Source organism: Nerophis ophidion, linkage group LG01, assembly GCF_033978795.1.
Source record: "Nerophis ophidion isolate RoL-2023_Sa linkage group LG01, RoL_Noph_v1.0, whole genome shotgun sequence".
In the NCBI taxonomy this organism is placed as follows: domain Eukaryota; kingdom Metazoa; phylum Chordata; class Actinopteri; order Syngnathiformes; family Syngnathidae; genus Nerophis; species Nerophis ophidion.
Genome location: NC_084611.1, coordinates 3,287,056 through 3,294,555, shown reverse-complemented (window position 1 = coordinate 3,294,555; position 7,500 = coordinate 3,287,056). Strand labels below are relative to the sequence as shown.

The 7,500-nt window shown below is 45.2% G+C and overlaps 1 protein-coding gene across 1 annotated transcript in view; it reads right to left on the bottom strand.

Moving 5' to 3' along the window:
- Nucleotides 1–6,999: 6,999 nt before the first annotated feature.
- The window catches only part of phf19 (PHD finger protein 19), a 27,208-nt gene continuing 26,707 nt past the window's right edge, over nucleotides 7,000–7,500 (bottom strand). Inside the window, exon 14 of the mRNA XM_061894050.1 lies at nucleotides 7,000–7,500. This exon is cut by the window's right edge and continues 487 nt beyond it. The gene's annotated coding sequence lies outside the window, so the exon portion shown is untranslated.

The window sequence follows — 7,500 nt, the reverse complement described above, 5'->3', positions numbered from 1 at the left end:
GAGTATGCTGCAGGGAGACAATACAGTTTAAAGTCCGGTAGACAGCGGTGGCCATTTGAAGCAATGACATAAGAAATATAATAATAATAATAATATGGTTACAGTCACTATATCGACACGTCTATTGATTGTAGCGCTGATGCTAACACTTGACCCCGCCCACTTGATCAGTGATCAGCCTTTGCATAGATAATCAATGTGACCAAGCCGCCACAAGTCCTTCTGGGAATCTGAGACCAGCGATCAGACACAGGTGTGCAACACGTGTGCAGACCTGCCGACATTTAATAAGTACTCCACGTAGCTTCGCAGAACGGCTTCAAACTATTTGAGTTACAGCATAAGTATTAACTTACTATTTATGTTCTTTTTCCACCACAGTTTTCATAGCGCTTCGAGAGGGTGGCGTTATGTCAACTCCTCTCCGCTCTTTAGCCAGTCAACTTCCTTTGGTAATTAACGAGACAAGCAGTGTTATTGCAGCTGGAACCAGGCGATGTTGTAACAGTCATTTAAGGGACGTATCGGCCCATTTCTATGAAGTATGTCAGGGGTGCCCACACTTTTTCTGCAGGCGAGCTACTTTTCAATTGACCAACTCGAGGGGATCTACCTCATTTATATATATCATTAGTTAAATGTGTTTAATGATAATACAAGCATGTGTAACACATATAGATGTCTTTCTTTCACAAAGACAAGAATATAAGTTGGTGTATTACCTGATTCTGATGACTTGCATTGATTGGAATCAGACAGTAATGATGATAACTGAGGAGAAAAAAAGTTGTCCTTTCTGTACAATACCACATGAAAGTGGTTGGTTTTTGGCATCTAATTCATCCAGCTTCCATACACTTTACAAGAAAAACATTGGCGGCAAATTCCGTAGCTTGCTTGATTGACATTCACGGCACCCGAGGGTCTTGTGAGATGACGCTGGCTGCTGCCAGTTCATTATTATGAAAAAATGATAGAGAGGAAGGCGAGAAACACTTTTTATTTCAACAGACTTTCACGCCGTCCCTTCCGTCAAAACTCTAAAGGCCGACTACACATTTCCTATCTTCACAATAAAAGCCCTGCTTCATGCTGCCCGCGCTAACAAAATAAGAGTCTCAGAAAGCTGGCGTGCACAAGTGATGTGCACGCCAGTCCATGGTTCTCGCCCGGAAAAGGGTGGAGTGCCATCTCCGGGTTGGGGAGGAGACCCTGCCCCAAGTGGAGGAGTTCAAGTACCTAGGAGTCTTGTTCACGAGTGGGGGAAGAGTGGATGGTGAGATCGACAGGCGGATCGGTGCGGCGTCTTCAGTAATGCGGACGTTGTATCGATCCGTTGTGGTGAAGAAGGAGCTGAGCCGGAAGGCAAAGCTCTCAATTTACCGGTCGATCTACATTCCCATCCTCACCTATGGTCATGAGCTTTGGGTCATGACCGAAAGGATAAGATCACGGGTACAAGCGGGCGAAATGAGTTTCCAGGTCTCTCCCTTAGAGATAGGGTGAGAAGCTCTGTCATCCGGGAGGAACTCAAAGTAAAGCCGCTGCTCCTCCACATGGGGAGGAGCCAGATGAGGTGGTTTGGGCATCTGGTCAGGATGCCACCCGAACGCCTCCCTAGGGAGGTGTTTAGGGCACGTCCAACCGGTAGGAGGCCACGGGGAAGACCCAGGACACGTTGGGAAGACTATGTCTCCCGGCTGGCCTGGGAACGCCTCGGGATCCCCCGGGAAGAGCTGGACGAAGTGGCTGGGGAGAGGGAAGTCTGGGTTTCCCTGCTTAGGCTGTTGCCCCCGCGACCCGACCTCGGATAAGCGGAAGATGATGGATGGGTGTATTTAGTTAGCGCAGGCAGCATGAAGCAGGGCTTTTATTGTGAAGATAGGAAATGTGCCGTCGGCCTTTAGAGTTTTGACGGAAGGTACGGCGCGAGAGTCTGTTGAAATAAAAAGTGTTTCTGGCCTTCCTCTCGGTCATATTTTCATAATAATGATCTTGCAGCAGCCAGCGTCATCTCACAAGACCCTCCGGTACCGTGAATGTCATTTAAGTGACGTCTTGGTGAAGATTGATGATCACTCATTTTTAGGTCTATTTTTTTTAAAAGCCTGGCTGGAGATGGACTGACACACCCCCCGCGGTCGACTGGTAGCTCGCCATCGACGTAATGGGCACCCCTGATGTATGTGATCGCAAAAAGCCGATGCCGTCAGGCTGATCCCTCTGCTGACATCGATGGCTAGCAAGTAACCGTTTATGTTTATACGCAGTGTGGAGCCGCTCGCAAGAGTTAATCAGCACTTATATATTTCTTACAAGTACCATTATCACTGAAGACAAGGCTGCACACCGACTAACCTTGGATTGCCACTGGATGCCTGACAGCAGGCGGACTCTTTGCATTTTTATTAAAGTCAAAAAGTGTCAGTTTCCTCCATCCCTCTGCTAAATATACACAGAGCTTCTATATTTGCAGGCCGCCGCAGCACAGCGGTTTTAATTTAGCCAAAAAGAAGGGACAAGAAGTCAAGTGCAAATGGCTTACATTCAAAATAAAATCAGTCCCTTTCAAGGCCGATCATATTTTCCACCTTGAAAGGTGAAGTCAACTTGTCGAAAGGTTTTTAAGAAGACATTTGGCCTGGATGGGTGACCAAGGTTTCTGCAGGTGTCAGCAAATCTAATGGAATCATGCTTAAATGCCCCTAAGGCAGGGGTCCGGAACCTTTCTGGCTGGGAGAGCCATGAAAGGCAAATATTTTAAAATGTATTTCCGTGAGAGCCAAATAATATTTTTTAACACTGAATACAACTAAAAGTGTACATTTTTAAGTAACACCAACATTTTTCGAGTATAAGTCTTGTATTCTTTTTAAAAACATTGTTTATTCTGAAGCTAACCAATAATAAATAAAATGCGACTTCTTGAACAGATGCGGTGGAAAACGGATGGATGGATTAAAATGCAGGGAAATGTTTTGTTTTGAAAGTTATTTTTAACTCTGATTACCAGTGGAAATAATTTCTTATCGTGTTAAGCAACGTCAGCTAAGATTTATCTGAGAGCCAGATGCATCAATTCAAAGAGCCACATCTGGCTCTAGAACCATAGGTTCCCTACTCCTGCCCTAAAGCAAATGGAATGACAACATCAAATATAGTCAGAAACTGTCAAGCGTTTGACAATTAAAATCTAAAATAGTTGAAAAGGTGACATAAGTGTTACTCTAGACTACTGCAACGCACTTCTTGTGGGGATCCCCAGCAAGACCACCCAGAAGCTGCGATACATCCAGAATAGTGCTGCTAGGATCCTGATGATTCCATTCCATTCATACTTGGGATTTTTTTGTTTAGCACTTAGCAATCGTGCTAGTTGCTTGATCTGCTTTTCACTCAGCATCTAAAACTTGTAGCTCATCCTCCTTATGTTCATGCTCAAAAATATAAGGTTCTGGATCATAATTTGTCTCAAAGGTATTCTTTGATGGTCTGCCTTTAGTAGTAATAGTTGTTGAAGGAAATAGCGAACATTGTGATGCGTCTGTGAAAATAATGCACCGTCCATCCATTAATTTTCGTCCACTTAAACGAGGTCGCGGGGGCAGCAGCCTAAGCAGGGGAACCCAGACTTCTCTCTCCCCAGTCACTTCGTCCAGCTCTTCCCGGGGGATCCCGAAGCGTTCCCAGGCCAGCCCGGAGACATAGTCTTCCCAACGTGTCCTGGGTCTTCCCTGTGGCCTCCTACTAATAGGACGTGCCCGAGGGAGGCGTTTGGGGGCCATCCTGAGCAGATGCCCGAACCACCTCATCTGGCTCCTCTCCATGTGGAGGAGCAGCGGCTTTACTTTGAGTTCCTCCCGGATGGCAGAGCTTCTCACCCTATCTCTAAGGGAGAGGAAACTCATTTGGGCCGCTTGTACCCGGGATCTTGTCCTTTCGGTCATGACCCAAAGCTCATGACCATAGGTGAGGATGGGATTGTAGATCAAGTGGTAAATTGAGAGCTTTGCCTTCCGGCTCAGCTCCTTCTTCCCCACAACGGATCGATACAGCGTCCACATTACTGAAGACGCCGCACCGATCCATCTTACGATCCACTCTTCCCTCACTCGTGAACAAGACTACTAGGTACTTGAACTCCTCCACTTGGGGCAGGGTCTCCTCCCCAACCCGGAGATGGCACTCCACCCTTTTCCGGGCGAGAACCATGGACTCCGACTTGGAGGTGCTGATTCTCATCCCAGGCGCTTCACACGATCCAGTGAGAGCTGCAGATCCTGGTCAGATGAAGCCATCAGGACCACATCATCTGCAAAAAGCAGAGACCTAATCCTGCGGTCACCAAACCGGATCCTCTCAACGCCTTGACTGCGCCTAGAAATTCTGTCCATAAAATGTTATAAACAGAATGGGTGACAAAGGGCAGCCTTGGCGGAGTCCAACCCTCACTGGAAACTGGTCCGACTTCCAAGCTCTGACACTGATCATACAGGGAGAGGACCGCCACAATCAGACAGTCCGATACCCCATACTCTCTGAGCACTCCCCACAGGACACGGTCCAATGCCTTCTCCAAGTCCACAAAGCACATCTAGACTGGTTGGGCAAACTCCCATGCACCCTCAAGAACCCTGCCCAGAGTATAGAGCTGGTCCACAGTTCCACGACAAAAACCACACTGAAATGGAAATAGGACCATATCCCACCAATTCTCAAATTCCTTTACTGGCTTCCTGTTCCACTCAGGATTGAATACAAAGTCTCCCTGCTAACCCACCAGTGCCTCCATGGAAAGGTCTCCCTCCACCTCTAAGAACTATCCATCCATTTTCTACCGCATGTCTCGTTTGGGGTCGCGGGGGGTTCTCTAAGAACTACTCACCCCCAGATCCTCCACACGACTCCACCGCTCCGGACAGGCTATCCTCCTCCAACCTCAGAGGACAAAGCTACGAACAGTGGGAGAAGGGGCTTTCTGCTCCGCCGCTCCCAGTCTGTGGAACGCTTTCCCTGACCACCTGAGGACACCACAGACTGTGGATGCTTTTAAAAAAGGATTTTTTTTTTTAGGTATATGCATACTAGTTCTAGCTATTAGGCTGCTCTAGTTTTTATTATCTTTTTATTTTTTTATACACTGTAGCACTTTGAGGTTGTTTGCTGAATGTAAAGTGCTTTTAAAAAATAAAATATTTTATCATTATTGTTACTTTCCAGTGAATTACATTTGGCTCACAAGATTGATCTATGATTGTCTTTATTTTCATGTGGTGGCGGCGTGGTAGCGACCGCAGTTGTTGCTTTGCTAGTCACGCCGAATAATTTTGGCACCGTTAGCTGCTTTTTTACCTTCAATCGCCAACTTGTGATCATTTTTATTGCATGCATGATTTCGCCGCATTAATTTGTTTTCATGCCTCTGGACATGGAATTTAATGCCAATTAAGGCCTTAATTTACTGCAAAAGCCATTAAATGACTTTGAATGACCTGCTTAAACCCTGGATGAGGACACTTTGATTGTGTTGGACGAAAACAAAGAATCATATTAGAGGCATATCCCGGGCAGCAATATAGGGGCCTGTGTCTAAAAGAAGCCGAAACAGGGGGCGGGGAAGCCGGCGAGTGGCTCGCAACAGATGTTTGTTTATGGCGGGACCAAGTTTATTTGCTCCTGCTCCTCTACTCTGGAAAGACGGAAAAAACGGTTTGTTGTTCGCTTTACTACAACTCCGACGGATCTGGTAAAAAGTCTGCGCTATTTCCCCGCAACAAAAACGGCGGTAGGGGATTGCCGGAAAGCGGCAACCTTTCGTGAGAAACCCGGTGCGAGAGCAAGCAGGCGAAGAAAAGGCGGCGTGCTAAATGCTAAGCTAGTCGTTAAGATAGCTTGAAGCAACAAAAGAACTAAGTGCTAAGTTTAGGAAGTGTAGAAAAGTGCATTACAGCAAAAAGTAAGTACCGTATTTCCTTGAATTGCCGCCGGGTATATAGTATGTGCCTGGCTAGAATTACTGCCAGGTCAAACTCGTTTTGCAAAATAATTAGGATGAACGCCGGGTTAAACTCGTTTCACAAAATTCAATTTTTATTACCGCATGTCGAGAATTTCCGCCGGGTCAAACTCGTTTCGCAAAATAATTAGTATATGCCTATAATTTCCACCGGGTCAAACTCGTCACGTCACGAGTGACACTTCACCTGTCATCATTTTCAAAATGGAGGAGGCTTATTTCAATAATTTGTAATCGCATAAAGGGAAGAAGATTAAGAGCTATTCAGTAGGATTTAAGAGTGTGAAGAACAGAACAGTAGACAGCTATGTTTTATTAATATACCGTAGCTGCGTGTGTCAAATATGAGTCATTAAATGACTCCCTCGTCCTGGTGGTAGAGGGCGCTAGTGATCCTTCTTGCGACTACTCGGCTGCAGAAGAAGTGACAACAAGCAGCAAGAGTGAGCAGCGATCGTTAATTTTTTTCCACTCGCTTGCACTTTTAACTTGGAGGATTACATATCTAAAATAAAACAGTTTTCTAAACTGGACTTTCAATTGAAGCAGGAGGTAATAAAGGAAGATCTCCATCGAGAGAGAGAGACTTTTAAAACTGAAGAAAGATAAGGAAGACTTCTATAAACAAGTTATCGATGCTTTTGATCAGAAGGAGCTGCGCATGGACTTCATTTATAAGTAAAAGTAAGAGCATAATAAGGTTTTTTTTATTAAATGATAATTGGGTTGTACTTGTATCGCGCTTTTCTACCTTCAAGGTACTCAAAGCGCTTTGACACTACTTCCACATTTACCCATTCACACACATTCACACACTGATGGAGGGAGCTGCCATGCAAGGCGCTAACCAGCACCCATCAGGAGCAAGGGTGAAGTGTCTTGCTCAGGACACAACGGACATGACGAGGTTGGTACTAGGTGGGGATTGAACCAGGGACGCTCGGGTTGCGCACAGCTACTCTCCCAGTGCGCCACGCCGTCCCTATTACATGTGCTTTTCATGATGGTATCCTTACATCACACTCAAATTTATAAGCGCAGGCCAAAATATACCGCATGCCTTTGGTAATTGCCGGAGTGAGAAGAAGTTTTAAAATAATTAGTGCATGCTTGCCTTTACCGCATGCCTTTGGTAAACGCCGGAGTGAGAAGAGGTTTTAAATGAATTTGTGTCCCGGTGGCAATTCAAGGAAATACAATAATTACTAAAAGGAATTTTCAAGTATATGATCGATACTCGAGAGGTTCTATCAATATTTTCATTTCCGCACAATCAGTTTTTTGTTGACAAATTTAGGGAATTCATTCCCTGGACACTGGAGGCCAAAACCCAAATAACTAAAATAGGTAGTTTTTGCTTTTGTTCAGTTATTGTGTACTATCGACTTTGTTTGGCTCAAACAATGGTATGATTTCATTAAATAAGTAGTTGAAATGTTTATCTATGTATGTAAAATAATGAGCACTCAGCATAAATACGTAAC